This window comes from Notamacropus eugenii, chromosome 5 (genome assembly GCF_028372415.1).
Source record: "Notamacropus eugenii isolate mMacEug1 chromosome 5, mMacEug1.pri_v2, whole genome shotgun sequence".
Lineage (NCBI taxonomy): Eukaryota > Metazoa > Chordata > Mammalia > Diprotodontia > Macropodidae > Notamacropus > Notamacropus eugenii.
Window position 1 is genome coordinate 195,183,716 of NC_092876.1, and position 17,141 is coordinate 195,200,856.

A 17,141-nucleotide genomic window follows, 5' to 3' on the forward strand; every position below is an offset into this window, starting at 1 on the left:
AGGAACAGTCAGTTTATTCCTATGATTTTTAGAGTTTTTAATAGAAAGATTCATGGACTTCTATAATTAAGAATTTAGAATAAAACTTGGTATCTGCTAAGTGGCACAGGGAATAGAGCGCCAGGCCTAGAGTAAGGACCTTCCTGAGGTCAAATCTGGCCTCAGACACTCAGGAGCTGTGTGACCCTGGGCAACTTACTTTACCCTGTTTGCCTTAGTTTCCTCATCTGTAAAACGAACTGGAGAAGAAAAGGCAAACCACTCCAGTATCTCTGCCAAGAAAACCCCACAAGGAATTACAGAGTTCAGTATGACTGAACAACAACAAGAACATAAAAGTTGGTTTGAAATATATTTAACAATAGAAATAATACTTGATATTTGACTATTTAAAGGAATGTGAGAAGAATATGAAAAATGAGATAGGGAGGGAAAAAGACTGAAATTAGTTGTGAGAGTTGAATCAGAATAGGGGTATCTATGTTTAATAAATTCTAATTGAAAAAAATTTCTCACCATTCTTTTCAAGACTGTAAGATGATTCCCAATAGCCCAAGTGATGTCTGCATATTGGAATTTTTTAACTACTTAAAATCAGGTAATTTGTATAGGTGAATAGAAATAGAAGTAGTTTTTAAAACTGAAATGCTCTAAGTTTTCAGGAACAACTTAAATTTTAGTCATACAGCCAATGTAGGAATGACTAATATAATTTCTAATGAAAATAGGTAATGTTGCTTTAGGGCTGAATTCTTAAGACAGCTTGGGCAGAACTGGTTTATTTAATAGTGAAACATCATGACTGCAGCTCAGGTCTAATAGCTACAGTAATTCTTCCAGTATCACTAAAGGTGGTGCCTGCAGCTGAAATCATAACGTTCTACAACATTTTAGATGATATCTTCCAATTAGATCTCGGCAAAACAGAGAACTTTCTCTGCCATCATTTTGGGAGGGCCCTGAGTAGCTTCCAATTAATGGAATGGGACTTTTTCAGCTATTCTTTTGGAATCTACCTCAAGAAGCAGATTTAAAAACTACTGGAAAAGCCTTATTCAACATATGAAATGAATTACCATTTAGAAAACCACCACTTCTGGTAAGCTTGATAAACAGAGCATCCTCCTAGCTAAATCTGCTAACTCCCTTCTCCTTTCTATACAACCTCACCAGAAGGGGAAATGTATGTGAACAGGGAAGTCATTTAAAAAAAAAAAATCCAAACGCCAGAAATTTGAATAAAAAACAAGTAGGATTATTTTTGGATGTAATGAGCAAATCTTTTTTTTTTTTGAAGCTCCTGTGACTGCAATACAAGAACAAAAGGGCAAGCCAGCAGGAAGATGCCCATGGTGATTGATGCTATATTCTCAAATAAACATAAAATCATTAACGTTTTAAAAACTCCACAAGGATAAATAATGTTTCTGGAAGAAGAAACTGCTGTGGTAATAAACCTGTAAACTGTCGTTTGTCCTTCATTTTTGAAGGGAAGCAAAGACATGAGTGATGTCTTGACTTATGTATGATTTGGATTTAAGTAAGGCAGAGTTACACAAAGTAGCTCTCTCTTCTAGAGTCATTGGAGCCCAACGGTGAGACAACAATCAAGCTGACAATGGCCCAAGATGCAGTAAATGACCTTGGCATCTATGATGTCTGACCAAACTCTAAGTGCTCCACAGCAGTTAGCCTTCATAGCCATTGGCACAAATTGTTCTCATTCACCCATTCTGTCAGGAGAAGTCTTCACATGCTTGGAGTAGACACTCCCCTAACTCACCAGTGGGTTTAAGGACTTTCAGCTGCCTTCAAATTGGTTTAGCCCATTTGCTGATACAGTTTACTGGAATTTGGCTGCTGTTCATGCTGCAGGTTCTTGGAGCCGCAGGTGAGAGCTGAGTGCCAGATGGACTCCAAAGGTGGATGAGCAGGCCTGAAAAGGGGTTGGGAAGCCTCCACACCAGAGGTGCTAGTTTTCCTTGAACACCCCATAAGCTACTGAGACACTGAACTATTAAATTAGAGATTTGGCTTAGTTCAAAAAACGATTGTGTGTCAAGATGGTACTACTGATGATTTCAAAAAGGAAGACCGCTTTAGAAGAATAAAGGCTATTACGAAGATATGCTAGCCCCTCAACCACCCAAATCAAATCAACTAAATACGCAAAGATCATCATCGTGATCCAAGATCTGAAATACTGATCAATGACATTCGATCTACAAATAAACAGACTTGCTAGCAAAACATTAGAAAGCTACACAACTCTCAAAAAGTAGTTTAAAATATTTTCCTGAACTGGAAAATAATCTCACCATAAATATTGAGAGGTTAGGCTTCTATTTTGGAGAAATTCTCAAAGGCCCCTTGATAGCTGTTCATCAGCTGTAGCATCCTAATAGTGAGATTTTCCAAGCAAAAAAGAAAACAGTTAATGATATAGTGGATAAGAATGCCTTTGTACTTTATTACTCACAGCAGGGAGAAAAGAAGGGCTAGGAGAAATTTAGACAAGCTAAGAGAAGTAGAGCTATCACAAACAAATTACCCAGCTAGAGTGACTTTCTCTTTGAAAGCTGATGAATGAATGTTTCATTGCTTGAAGAACCTAAAACAGTGTGTCCACAAGTCCAATAGACTTAAAGCAATATTGTTCTGAGAACAAGTGAAAGGAATATGTTATGAAAGAGCAAGATTAATAACAAATCAAATTGTGAGAATAACAAGGTGTAAAAACCATTTGCCCGAATTTTTTAGGTCAAAGTCAACAAGCATTTATTAAGCACCTAGTTGGTGCCAGTTACTGTGCTAACCACTGGGGATGCAAAGAAAAGCAAAAACAGTCCTTGGCCTTAAAGAGCTCAGAATTTATTGGAGGAGGTCTTTATCGTTATAGCCATATGATTAGCTATTCTTCAAACTTGATATTCCAGTTCCAGTCTACTTCCCTTTGCAAAGGTTATCCCTCTTTCTAGAATGTATACCCCACTCAACCTCCACTGTTTAGAATCTTTAGCTTCCTTGAAGGCTTAATTCAGGGGCTACCTCCTATGGGAAGCCTAGTTATTAATCCTGCCTTTCTACTCAAAATATCTTTTAATTACTTATATCTATGTTCATATTATATCCTTCAGTAGTATGTAAGTTTTTTGAGCACATGAATTGTTTAGTTTTAAATTTGGTATACCTAGTACCTAGCACCATGCATTACACATAGTAGGTGCCTAATCCAGAATTGACTGATTAGGCTCATAGAATCAGAGATTTAGAGCTATAAAAAGTAGCATTTTACAATTATGAAGAACTAGAAACAAGCATTCCTACTGGGGGATGGTTAAATGGATTGTGATACATGAATATCATAAAATACTAGTGCATTATAAGAAATGGTAAATGTGAAGAATTCAGAGAAGAATGGGATGACATGAATTGATGTACTGAAGTAACAGAATCAGGGAAACTACAACACTCCAACAGTGGAAAAGAACAAATAGAATCCCAATAACTCCATGTAATCATAACGATCAAATTTGTCTCTGAACAAGGAATGAAGAAATGCACTCTCCTCCCTTCTTTGCAGAAGTGGGTAGACTATGGCCTTGAACACTGCATACACCATCAGACTTTGTTGGTGTGTTGATTAATTTCACTGAATTTTTAGAAATCTTATCCTCTTTTCTACTTTATTTTACAAAGAATGGAATATTGGGTGAGTTCATGAGGGATTTATTTGGAAATTAAGGTGAATTAAAGATAAAAGATATGAATATATAAATAAAGATAAATAATAGTTAAAAATTTTAGTTTTAGTTAAGCATCTTAAATATATTAAATATATATGTGAATGCGTATATACATATTTGTACACATTCATGTATATGTGTGTAAATATATGTTGCTAGTCTTACCTTTAGATTGGGTATAAGAGGAAACTTCCCTCTATCCCCTGTACTCTTCCTTATTACAAAGAAAGATAGTCAAGCAAAACCACTTGATGATATACATGCAGTGCTATTGACTAGCAAGAGTTACATTTGCTTTTATAAATCATTTGTAAAAATTGAAAAACCTAGTGGGTACTGAGGACCCATTTAGCAAATGTAAAGACAAATCCTAAATCTCATAGTCTTAGGCCAGAATGGAAAAAAAAAAACATTAAAAGATACTTGCCCATGTGAAACATTTAAAATATTCCCTAAAATAATGCCTGGATAAGGAAGGAAATCCCAAAGACAATAATAGATAATTTAAAAAAGAAAGCAAATATAATTATATCATAACAATTTGTGGGATGATGCCAGAAGTAGTATTTACAGGGAATTTTATTGCACCAAATGTCTCTATTGATCTGAAAGAAAAAAAAGAGAAACATAACAAGTTGTTTCTATGGGAACAACATGAGGTAAAAGAGAGAGAGAGAAAGCTTTGGATGTGACCCTCGGCCCTGATGAATTCTTAACTGTGTGACATTTGGCAAGTTAGTTCACCTCAGTAGGCCTCAGCTTCATCACCTTTAAAATGACAGGGTTGGGCCAGATGATTTCTAAGACCCTTTGTTTTAGAAAGTAATAATCCAAAAAAGAATTCAGGAAAAGGAAATAAAATTTAGCAAAAGTAAACAAAACTGAAGAGAAAAACACAAAAGAATTATGAAAATAAATTAGATTTGTTGAAACAATATAATTGATAAATGACCATCCCAGTTAGTGAAAAGAACTACTTAAAAGTGGAATTTAAACAAAATCAGGAACAAGAAATGTACTGTAGCAATTAGTAGAAAAGGAACCCCAATTTTGGAGTTTGATTCTGTTATTTGCCAATTACTTGGATAGAATGACTATTTTTAAAAGTTTATTTTATTTTTAACTTATGGAATGAAACAAGCATTTTCATAACATAGTATAATAAAAAAAGATGATTGCACATGAAGCTGCAAATTTATTATGGACAGCTGGCTATTCTTTTAAAATATACAATGAAGTTATTATGTGAATTTCTATTTGTTTTCCTTTTTTTCTTTTCTCCCCCTATTCCATCCTAGAGATGGCTACCATTAGACAAAAGTTGGTGTACGCACACACACACAGACACACATTTATATATAAAATTATTCTATACATATTTCTGTTTATCAGTTCTTTCTTTGGAGGCATATAGTATCTTTCTTCATATGTCCTTTATAATTAATTTGGGTACTTTTAGTACTCAAAATGACTTATTTGCTCATACTTGTTCTTAAAACATTGTCATTGTATATGATTTTTAGTTCTGCTCATTTCGCTCTTATTTCATGCAAATCTTTCCATTTTTTCTATGATCACTGAGCTCATCATTTCTTATAGCACTATTTACAAACAAAATTTGTTTATTATAAATAAAATTTGTAATATGGGTTACCCTCAACCTGGCTTAGCCTGTCTGCCTAACCTGCTCATGCTACAGCTTTTTGGAACCACAGGGGAGAGTTAGGTGGAAAGCAGCCCTGAAAAGGGCTCTGCAGACCACACCAGAGCTACTTGTCTTTCCTGAAGACATGCAAACTCCACTTGAGAGAGTGCAACTCTGATGGGCTGGCCACATTGTTTGAATGAAAAATATACACTTGCCAAAAAGACTGTTACATGGAACACTCACACAGGACAAACATTCACATGGTGCTCAGAAGAAGTGATACAAGAACATTCTCAAGGTCTCTCTTAAGAACTTTGGAATTGATTGTGTGACATGGGAGACACTGGTACAGGACCGCTCAGCCTGGTGCGCTCTCATCAGAAAAGGTGCTATGCTCTATGAGCAAAACAGAATTGAAGTAGCTCAAAAGAAACTGAAGATGCAAAAATTTGGTGATGCAAAAATTTAGAGGTGCTCCCATGGACAATTTGTGCCTGATCTGTGGTAGAACATTCTGAGCTTGTATTGGTCTGATCCACCAGAGTTGGACACACTGTAACTTGACTCTAGCATAGTGATGTCATTTTGATCCTCCTCGAGAATGAAGGTCAACCACCATTTACAAAGTACCAAATTGACTTAAGTGGATAGACCAATAGTAGTGAAAGAAGTAGGAAAAAGATGATAAAGAAATTACCTAGAATAAAAAAGCACCTAGCACCAATGGATTTATGGAGGAATTTCTTAAACTTGCCAGGGACGAGACATCTCTCTATAAAGAGGCAGCATATCTTGACAGGATGGATCTGGAATCAAAGGACATGTGTTTGAACCTTGGCTCTCTACTTTGTGCCCAATATGACCTATGTGACCTATATGATCTGTGTAAGTGTAGTCACTTATATAGTCATCGAGTCAAGGAATTCATAGATTTAGAAATAGAAAGTGCTTTAGAAGCCAGTTAGTCCAATCTCTTTATTTTACATTTGAGGAAATTGAGTCCCAGAAAGATTAAGTGATTTGTTCAAGATTAGCCAGGGAATAAGTAGCAAAGCTGGGATTTGAACTTAGGTCTCTGACTTCAATTCCTATGCCATTTTGTTTGTACCCCTTTCCCTAGTCTTCATCTGTGCATTGGATGAGCTTAGACTAGATCAAGTATTCATAAACTAAGGCTGATGAGCCAGTAGTCCACGGGCAGATTTCATAGCATCCATGAACTTGGATGCAAAAAAAATTATATCTTTATTTTCACTAACATCTAATTAAAATTTAGCATTTCCTTCAATTATGAATATAGGCAACAAACCATAGCACATTAACAGGATCTATGACTTGTCACCAATAGAAATGAGATATTTTCCTATTAGATTACAACTTTTACAGATATTTCTAAATATTATTTATGGTCATCACTTCTTTAAAATTACTGTAATTATTAGACCAACTGCTAGTTGACATATGACTATGCATTCCTCTCTATGTACTTGTAATGGCAAGTAAAATAGGATCTATTGCTGTTTTTGTTTTAGTATAATCAAGAAGTATAATGCCTCTATTTGAATGTGATTAAGGAGGATCTTTCCCATCCGTTGTTGGGCCTGGCAAGATTTGTAGGAAGGTCTATGCCTTTTGTTAATGAGGCACTGGTTCTCGAGGATTGTAATGCCCTCTGGCTCTAAAAAAGTGTATAAAGACTCTGAGGTGTGAATTTTATTTTGGGGCTTACTGACTGGAAGTGTTTGTTTGACCAGATGAGGACTCTGGAAAGTTGCTTATGGAGACCCCTGGCTTTGAAAACCCAGATGTCACTGCTTCTCTCGCTGGTGACTATGGTCAGATAAATGGAGTCCAACTGTCTGTTGAATTCAGGCAGAGGAAGCTATGTCTGTTGAACTTTTGATTTCTCTGTATTTTCTTTGAAGTTCAGGGTACTGACTCCCCTGAACTAGGTGAATGATATACTTGCTTGACTAAAAGAATGATGCATATGCTTAATTAAAGTGATTGTTAGCCCCTCAAAAGTTGCCTTTCCTTTCAGATCTAAGGATCTGTGATAGCAGGCCCCCACTGTGTATGTTGGGGTACTTACTGATACAGTAATGTATTTCAATATATAGTTAATCCTTCCACCTCATGGAGATTAGGCATGTGGTGACCCTATGATCTGGAAAATCCACATAAAATTTTTGGCCCTCCCTTCACACCAGAGATGCAGTCTGATTTTTTTTTTGGTTTTCTTTTGTGGGGTGTTTATACAGTACCTTATTGTAAAATTTTGGTTGATATTATACAATGCTGTGCATACATTTTTTTGCATTTCTGAGTTTCTAAACTTTTTCTGTGTCATTTGCTGGCCTTTGTGTGTTGTTTGAGGCTTCTGCAAAACTCTTCCAAAATTCCCATTTAATTTCTTGTGCTGACTTCTGATATATAGAAACCATGATGGGGAAAGTCGAGATATGGAAGGGATAACTGTAGTTGGCTTCCTTTGTAATCCTATGTATCATATACATTTAAAAACATTATGCTGCAAAGGAGTCCATAGGCTTCACTAGAACACCCAAAAGATATATGACACACACACAAAAAAAGATTAAAAACTCTTAACCTAGAATATCTCTATGACAACCTTTAGGTTAGTAGTTTTCTTTTTTTAAAAAAAAAAAAGTATATTATTTATTTATTTTTCGGTTCTCAACATTCACTTCCACAAGAATTTGAATTCAAAATTTTCCTCCCATCACTCCCCACTCCCAGTGGCTTTCTATGATACTATGAGCAAGTCTTCTAAAAGAAGCTGAAATAGAGATTTTATGTTACTAATTTGTTTTCTGAGAAAAATAGTGTTTATCCTTCCAACCAATCAGTTAACTGTCTGTTATGTGCCAGGAATTATGGTGTGCACTGAGGATAGAAAAATGAAAATGAAATATTTCTTGCTCTCAATTTGCTTATATTCTACTGGGGGAAACAATGTAAACAAATGTGTGTGTGTACATGCACATATGTGTGTGTATGTATATACTATGTGTATATGTATAACCATACATTTTATACATATGTATATATGTATATACATATATATATGCATGTATATACACATATACTATACACACATGTTTAATACTTGATCTCCTTATCTCATTTAAGCTACAAGTATTAAGGCTACTCATGGATTTGGTCCCAGTCTGGTTGGCATTTGACCTACTCCCAGTCTGGTAGCTTTGACCTACTCTGTTCATGACCTGACCAATCCAGTGGCCCCCTTCTGCCAGAGGCTCACCAAATTAATATTGAACTTAGTGCAGACTCCTGATTGGCTTAGCCCAACTGCAGCTCAGAACTTCCAAGCTCAGGAGATCCACCAGCCTCAGTCTCCTCTGTATCAGGAATTACAGGTATGTACCACTATGCCTAGCTCACAAAGCATAGTGAGGACAAGGGGCAACTTGGTCTTTGAGTTTGTTGATACACTCACAGGATAAAAAGGGCAGATAAAAGAAACCAGCATTAATATAGTAAAGAAGCATCTGTACTCTGTCATCCCTTTTCAAAGTAAGAAAGAGTTCAGTGCTTGAATTGAAAGGGTAGTTGACCCATTTTCTAGGTGAAGATTGGTTGGCTCTGTGGTCAGAAGCCTTTAAAAAGTTAAACCTGACATCCCCTAGAGATGGTTTGACAGTTTAAAAGAGTTCAAGGAACCGGTAAACATCCAAAAAAGAGCAGACACAGAAGGGAGCAGCACTCTGGGCAGTAAGCAGCTTTAAGAAGTGGGACCTCTGATTATGGACTCAAGAGAGAACTAGCCCTGACAATCGAGACTCCAACTGCCAAGTGGAGTAAATGGTTCAGCAAAGATGCCACATCCGAAGGAGGTGGAAGCAGGATGAGCACTCCCTGAGGAAAGAAACAACTTGTGGATCTTACAATACGAGAGATGGGGGTTACCTTGGCTGCGTGTATTCCTTACATGTGTGCTTCTCTCTGTACTGTATTTTCTGTCCACTCTTCCTACCAATACTCTATATGTAGTATGCACATTGCCCCCCCCCGCCTCCCCCCAGTTTATGGGAGGAATGTTTTGTAGCTCTTGCCATTACGCCAGCTTAGTAACTGCCTTTGCTTTGAACTAACTGTGTTTAGCAGCTGACGCTGGTACATCTCCACATCTCAGTTTTTGCTTGGATTTAGACTGAACACTGTGATTAGGATGTATCTGGTTCAGTACTGTAAAACTCCAAATTTGGCCAAAAAAAGCTTGAAGACATTAAGGAAAGATGTTGATGCCAAGAAGAAACCCCCTAGTCCTTAATGCCAATTTTAATAATGTCTTCTGGATGCTTTGATTGTAACTTCATAAGGATAAGCTTTTTTATTTGAGCCATATACTCCTACTCTCCTCTTTCTTATTATGTGAGTTTCTTCACTCTGAGGCACATTGTGCTGCATCTGAGTTAAAAGGGGGCCATAACACCCAAATCATCCTTTACTCCTCCTACATTCCTCTAAACCTTCTACCTGCCTTTGAGATACTGAGACTTCAGTCATGGTGCTTTGATGAGGAAATACTAGTTTTGATTAGTGGACTCTCTCCTTATCTCTTCAACTGTGGCCTTCTAGTGACTGTCCTATAGTTCAGAAGTACAAAACCATAGAGTACTCTTGCATCTGTGAGAACAGGGTGACCCAACCTGCAAAACTGTTAAGTTTTGAGTTGGGGAGATAACTCTAGAGGGTGTGTTACAAAAGTAATTGGGGGACACTAGCAGCTGTGGCAATCAGGAAAGGCATTATGTAGAAGGTGGCATTGGAGCTGAGTGTTGAAAGTTACTAAGGATACTAAGGGTAGCTGGGTGGTATAGTGGATAGAACACTGGACCTGGAAACAGGAAGATCTGAATTCAAGACTGGCTTTAGACATTTACTAGCTGTGTGTCCCTGGGCAAGTCATTTACTTCCTATTTGCCTCACTTCCTCATTGTAAAATGGGGACATACTAGAGAAGGAAATGGCAAGCCACTCCAATATCTTTACCAAGAAAATCCCATAGACAAAGTCCTTGGGGGTCACATAGAGTTGGACATGACTGAAAGACCAAAAAACAAGGATTCCCAAAAGCAGAAGTGAGTAGGGATTGCTCTTTAGGCCCAGGGACAATGTGTACAAAGATTTGGAACTGAGAGATAGAATGTCATGGATGAAGAAGAGTGAATAAGCCAGTCAGGATGAAATATTGAGTGTGAAGGGGAGTAAGGCATAACAAGCCTAGAAAGGGAGGTCGTAGCCAAATCATGCTGAACTTAAACTACCAAAGAGAAGAGTTTGTTTTTTATCCTGTTGGCAATAGGTAACCACTTGAACTATTGGAGCAGGAGAATAAAATAATCAGACCCATGCTTCAGGAATATTTTAACTATATTAAGAATGGATTGGAGGAGACAGAGAACTGAAGAATGATTAGAAGGTTATTGAATAGTGCAGGTGAGAGGGATGAAGGCTTGACTTAGGGTAATGGTTATGTTAGTGGAAAGAAGGGGATAGGTACAAGATCTGTGGAGGTAGAAGCTGATTCTAGATGAGGAGTAAGGGAAAATGAAATATTGAAGATGTCTTTATGGATGCCATCTTGGGTGACTGGAAGAATGGCGGTTCCCTTGATACTGTAGCCCAAATGTGACCATGGACCCTGTGATTCTGACAGTGTGGCACATTAGTGTGTCCTCTGACAAAGCACTTGCATCCCCTTTCTCTAGGCTGGTTCACTCATCTCAACCTTTACTCACACTGGAAAGTCTGGGTTTATTTTCTCTCAATGGTGCCAGTCACTCTGCTATAGTTCAACCCCCAGAATCCTAAGGGTAACTCTAGATTTTGTTGTGGTTTTGATTTCGTAGCAAGCATTTAGTAAGCATTTTCTATGTACCAAGTACTGTGCCATGAAATGGAAATGCAAATACAGGTAGGAAGAAATATAGTCCCTGCCCTTACATTCTAATGGGACAAGACAACATATAAAAGAAAGCTGAAAAGGGAGAAGGTCCCTGAGGGGGCATGTTAGAGAGGTCCAGCATGCATGCACCCTGGTGAGAAATGAGGAGATCGCTAGCTTGGGCACTTTCCTTTATTGGAAGTCCTGGGGGAAGACTTCCAATGAAAGGAAGGATTCTCAGGGGCAGAGGATACCATGCATCTCAGGACTGAAGTGATCTTCAAAGTGATCTTCCAAGATAAAGAGGTTTCTGGGGCATGATGAAGAAGACTGGCGTGTAGCCTGGTGAGGAAGAGGAAAATTCTTACTACTCAACACTCCCACTCCCGAGTTATATATACAAAGCCATCAGCATGAAACTATTGACTCAAACATGAAATATTTCCTAAAAGAGAGAGCAAAAGTAATCATGACAACCTTTATGGCAAAAGCAGCAGTAATAAAGATATGTCTTCTCATCCACTATCTTTTATAGTGGCTGCAGTTTCTTTTCACTCTCTGTCTTCTTTTGACTTTTGTCAAAGCTCCTGTCTGACTTTCTTAGCTCAAAGTAGTATCAGCTTAGGTTTAGGGACTAATCTCTACTTTATGATGAGAAACACAAAAAGAATCCTTCTGTAAGGTAAACAGCCTCTGTGTACTTGTCCTATAATCCCCAGACAATTATTTGATAGATTTTTCTTGGTGAGTTTATTCTTCAAAGTTCTGAAATGAGTTGATGGATCACAGCATCACAGGCATATTTATCTAAATCAGCACTTTTCTTTTAAATAGGTCCTCTAAGTACATTTATCTTAGGATCACTTTTCTTTCATGTCCTTAGTACTGTCTCAAGCTGCTTTTCTTGCACCAATGTACAATTTATCCCCGCTTTCAACAAATAAAATGTCCATATACAAAAGGTGGAAGAATCTTACCATTGAAAAAAGAAAGTTAGAAAAAGGGGTGATGTTCTGGACCTGGCCTGTTTCAGGATCGTCTGCAAGTCCAGATTCAGGATTGAAATGAAAGAAATGCTTGTTGACCCTCTAATTAATAAAAAGTTCACTTACCACTTGCATGGAAAGAATATCAAACAAGAATAGGGTATTGATTCAGATGGATACGTATTTAGAGCACTTCCACATTTGTCATGGTGGTGTGTCTGATCAATAGGCAAGGCTTAACTCCTCCTGCGCTAGGATTTTATATTTAAGAGATCAAGAAAATGGTTTGGCCTCCTGGACCAAATTAAATTGGTCCAGGACCAATTAAATCGTTTTTTCTTTTATTTGACATTAAATTTTATTGTGTTTAACTTTCAGAACACTATCAAATTAAGGAAAAAAACCTACCCATTTTAAACATTTGTACAAGGATACTATTTTTGTAATGGTCACATATGCACAATGTCAACAAATAGGATTTATAAAGTAACCAGTGGTGAGTATATAATGCTGAATATAAATCCTCTCCACTAAAACAGGTATTACAACTTTGTACCATATACTTCCAACTCTCTCCACTCAACCTCTCCCCCAACCCTGACATGCAATCTTTTATAATATTTTATAGTTAAGTGAAACAGGAAAGGTCTTGACATATTATAAAAGTTTTATGTTTAAAGAACAGAATTCCATAAAGCCTCTTTCTTACAGAAAAATGCTTATCCAAACATGCATACATACAGAGTCCTATCTTTAGGTCATTAGGATAAATTAGTTCATAATGCCTTTTCAATCCTTGAATAACTAAGAAAAGATTTGTGATCACATCTGGTCCAGATACTTTTTTAAAGAGACATAAGATTTATATTTTACTATATGGAAACTGTAGATTTTCAGCATATAACTATATAATGACATTTCTTATTTATAGCTGAATATTATTTGTTAGTGGTAAGGCTTACCTTTTCCTCTGGAAAGAAAAAGGTCTCTTTCTGAATGTGAGGTGGCCCAAAATAAATTTCTAAGTAAAAGGGAATCACTTCAAACAAGAAATACTTTAAACCTTTAAGTTTTAGTTCTGTAGTTAAAACAGTAAATTCAGTTCACTTTCCTCAGTAGCTTAGTTTAGTGAGTTCACTTCTGATCTGTATTAATGGAATAAAAAAAACAAAACAGGCAAAAGATAACCTGTCATCAAGAGCCATAATTCTAGAAACTTGAATTGCAGCATTGACAATATTGAAAAATAAGTCTAACCTAAAGTTCAAATTTCCTCCTAAATCATGGGGTCATTTAGTTTTTCTTTTCCTTCCTACGGTTGTTGTTTTTGGTAAATTAGGATTAGAAGACAAAATCTGTTGAATAATGTTCAAATTCTTGTAGGATTAAGTATGCTAGAATGGAAGGTCAATCACCACTGTCCCAGAATCTTCTCCTTACACAGTTCTACCTTTCCTATACTCTGGACAGTTGCTTCTACTGCTATAAACAGCTGTATCAATTTATTTTCTGAGATAATCTTACAGAGCTTCTCTACCTTATTCCTTCTCAAATAAGGGTCTAAAATATCTCTCAATAAGTAGGAGACAAAATGAATAAGGTATTGTCTACTTTCTAGAAAAGTAAACATGAAGCAGATCAGAAATCTTTGAGGTATTAGTTCATTCAGTCTTTCAGAGCCTAATTGTAATAATTTTATTTCAAGTATCTCCATTTTTTAAAAAAAATTTTCATCAGCTCTGAGAAAATGAACAACAATTTGAGGAAGAAAGCCAAGACAGAATGAATAGATCAAGTCATAGGATAGAAATAGAACCAAACTGATATCACACTTCTCTACTGAATGACAGGGAATTTGATGTCATGAATGATGCAGTTATTACTAAAATGTTTGTTTCCTGTTTGGCTGAAGAACCAATTTAAAAGAAAATTTTAAGGGCCTATAATCAGAGTTGCCAAAGCAAGTGGACTCTTTCCATTAGAAAGGTGAGAATTAGGAAAGATTTAATTAATTAAATTGGTTTAATGTATTCTCCTAGTGGTCATTCATCAATTATTTAGGCAAGAAAGAAACAGCAGGGAAAATCTCTCATTTTAAATCTATACATATTTCACATAGGGTTTTAATGTGTAAAAAAATATAAAATCTCAAAGTATGAGAAAGGTCATAGTCACAATAATAATGACATTTAAAAAACAGTGACTCCCTAGAGAAAAACAGAAATGGCAACAGTAGGATTTGCATTCTGGAGGAGTTTTACCATCAAAGCAAAAATTTAGCATATTGACAGATATAACTAGTCATTTTGAGACTGATAGTTTAAAAAAAAGACAATAAATCAATATGGCACGCTTAAATAAAAATGGAAAGTCAGTCTCCAGGAAATTTCCAGTCATTTCCAGGAAAAAAGGCAAAAATCATTGTCGTTTTAATAAGCATCAATAAACAGTCCATGTCACTGGTTTGATTTTGTTTGGGTCCACTAACTGCTCCAAGACTTCTCGGGAATGATCTGTTATCAGAGGGCAATTATGAAAAAGTAAAACGTGTATCTGAGGGCAGCAAGTCAGAACAGCTTCCGTAGCACCATCAGTCAGATTTGCACAATGCCCCATGTGAATCTCCTCTAATTTCTTAGCACATAGTCCACTAACAAGTGAAACCACACCACTGTCAGTTACAGGTCCAGGAGGTGACTGCCCCGCCCGGAATCAGGCATGGCAGCCTAAGGACTGGCTCTGAGCCTCCCTGGACCAATTAAATCCTGAGGATGGTTTAATTGCCTTTTAGGGAAACACTAGCCCAGCTGAAGCAGTGCACAAAGAGGAACATATTAAAAAAAAAAAAAACTCTGGATAAAAGAAAAACAAAAATAATCAACAAAAAGGAGAACAAACATTTTAACAACCCTCTTGAAGTCAGATATGGAGGGGAAGGAAGACTGAAAATTCTAGGCTTTTCCTTCCGTTTTTGAAAGGAGCAAATCCCATATTTTGATGATGTGATCCATGTGGTGAGTTATGCCAAAACTTCAGTTTGGGTTTCCTGATGTGAAGGGAGGATGATGAACATGAATTGCACTTGAAATATCAGGGCCACGGAGAAAATGATGATAATGACAGCTCACATTAACTGTACTAAGCACTTTACAAATATTTTCTCATTTGATCCTCTCAACAATCCCAGGAGACAGGATATTTTACAGTTATGGAAACTGAGGTAGACAGAGATTAAGCAATTTGACTAGAGTCACAAGTAAATTTCTAAGGCTAGGTTTGAACTCAGATCTTCTTAACTCCAAGACCAGTCTACTAACAACTGCCACTAAGCTGCTCCTGGGCATCCTATAAGGCAGCAAGACATAGAATATACTATTGTCCAAATAATTAAAAATTATTATCAAACAGATTGTAATGGAAAAGTAGATATAAGCAAGCTATAACATATAACCAGTAATTAACTTTCAAGAAGAAAAGAAACAAAAAATGCCAACAGCAAGTTGTATCATAAGAACAGTAAATCAGCGAGTTATGTTGCAAAGGGAAGGTACGACATATGAAGCCAGGGCTACTAACTCCAAGAAGCCAAAGGAAAGCAAGAACAGCCTCCAGTATGTTGGGTAGAGTGCCTGTGCCAATGTGTGGGTAGACCCGACCCCTTTACTGCTAACATCTTCCTTCCTCATATTGTCTTTCACTTACTCTCTCTATATCTTATATCTACCTAGTAATTTACATGCATTTTTTTTCTCCCTCTCATTAGAATGTAAGGTCCTTGAGGACAATTCTTCTTGTCTTTCTTAATATTGTGTCTGGTACATATTGAGTACTTAATAAATGTTGACCAACTGACTAACAAGAGCTACGTAGCCTGAACTGGCATGGACGGTGGTATGCTGGTAAGTATTTCACAACCAGATTTTGAGGGGGGTGGAATTTACACAGGACACACTTTTAAGTTTAATCTACATTATTAACAGTTCCCTATGACTTACTTAAGTCCATATAACCACCAAAGTAACAAATCAAGCCTTGATTTATAGTGTTTGCTGATTTCTGAGTTGTAAACTTTCACACTGAAAATTTAACTGTCAGCTCCTTTGAGCCAGTTTGTGCTGCCTTCATTCAGTACGGTGTTGCTATCTGTGTTGCTGGATCAATAAGGTCACCAAGAGATTTTGAGTATTTGTGTATTCCTTGTGCTACCTTCCTGAACCACTGCCTCAAGTTCAAGGCACATAGGGATTAGTTGTAGTAACTGGGAATATTTATCCTTCTGAACAGAAGACCAATGAAGGATATGCTAGCTGTCTTCAAATATTTGAAAGACTGTTACATGGAAGAAAGATGAAATTTTGTTCTGCTCTACCCCAGAGAACAAAACTAGGAGCAGAGAGTTGCAAAGAGGCAAATTTAGGCTTGATTTTATGTTCAGTATCAGGAAAAACATTCTGACAAGTGGAGCAATTCAGAAGTGGAATGTTGGATGGGCTATCTAGGAAAGCAGAGTATTCCCCTTGGAGAAGGGGAAGAGGAAAGGGGGAAATACCTTCAAATAAAGACTGGATGACCACTTTTGGGGAAGAGTGTATAGGGGATGAGTGGAACTGGAAGATTACTGGTCCTTTCCAACCATGAATTCTGTGATTCTGAGCCTACTTGCACCAATTTTTGATCAATAATTAGATGCCTACTATATGCTAAGCTCTCTACTATGTGCTGGTGATACAATTACAAAATGATTAAATAATTCCTATCCACAATGAGCTTGTATTCCAATGGGGAAGGAAGTCCATATGACACACACACATATATCTATATCTATACTT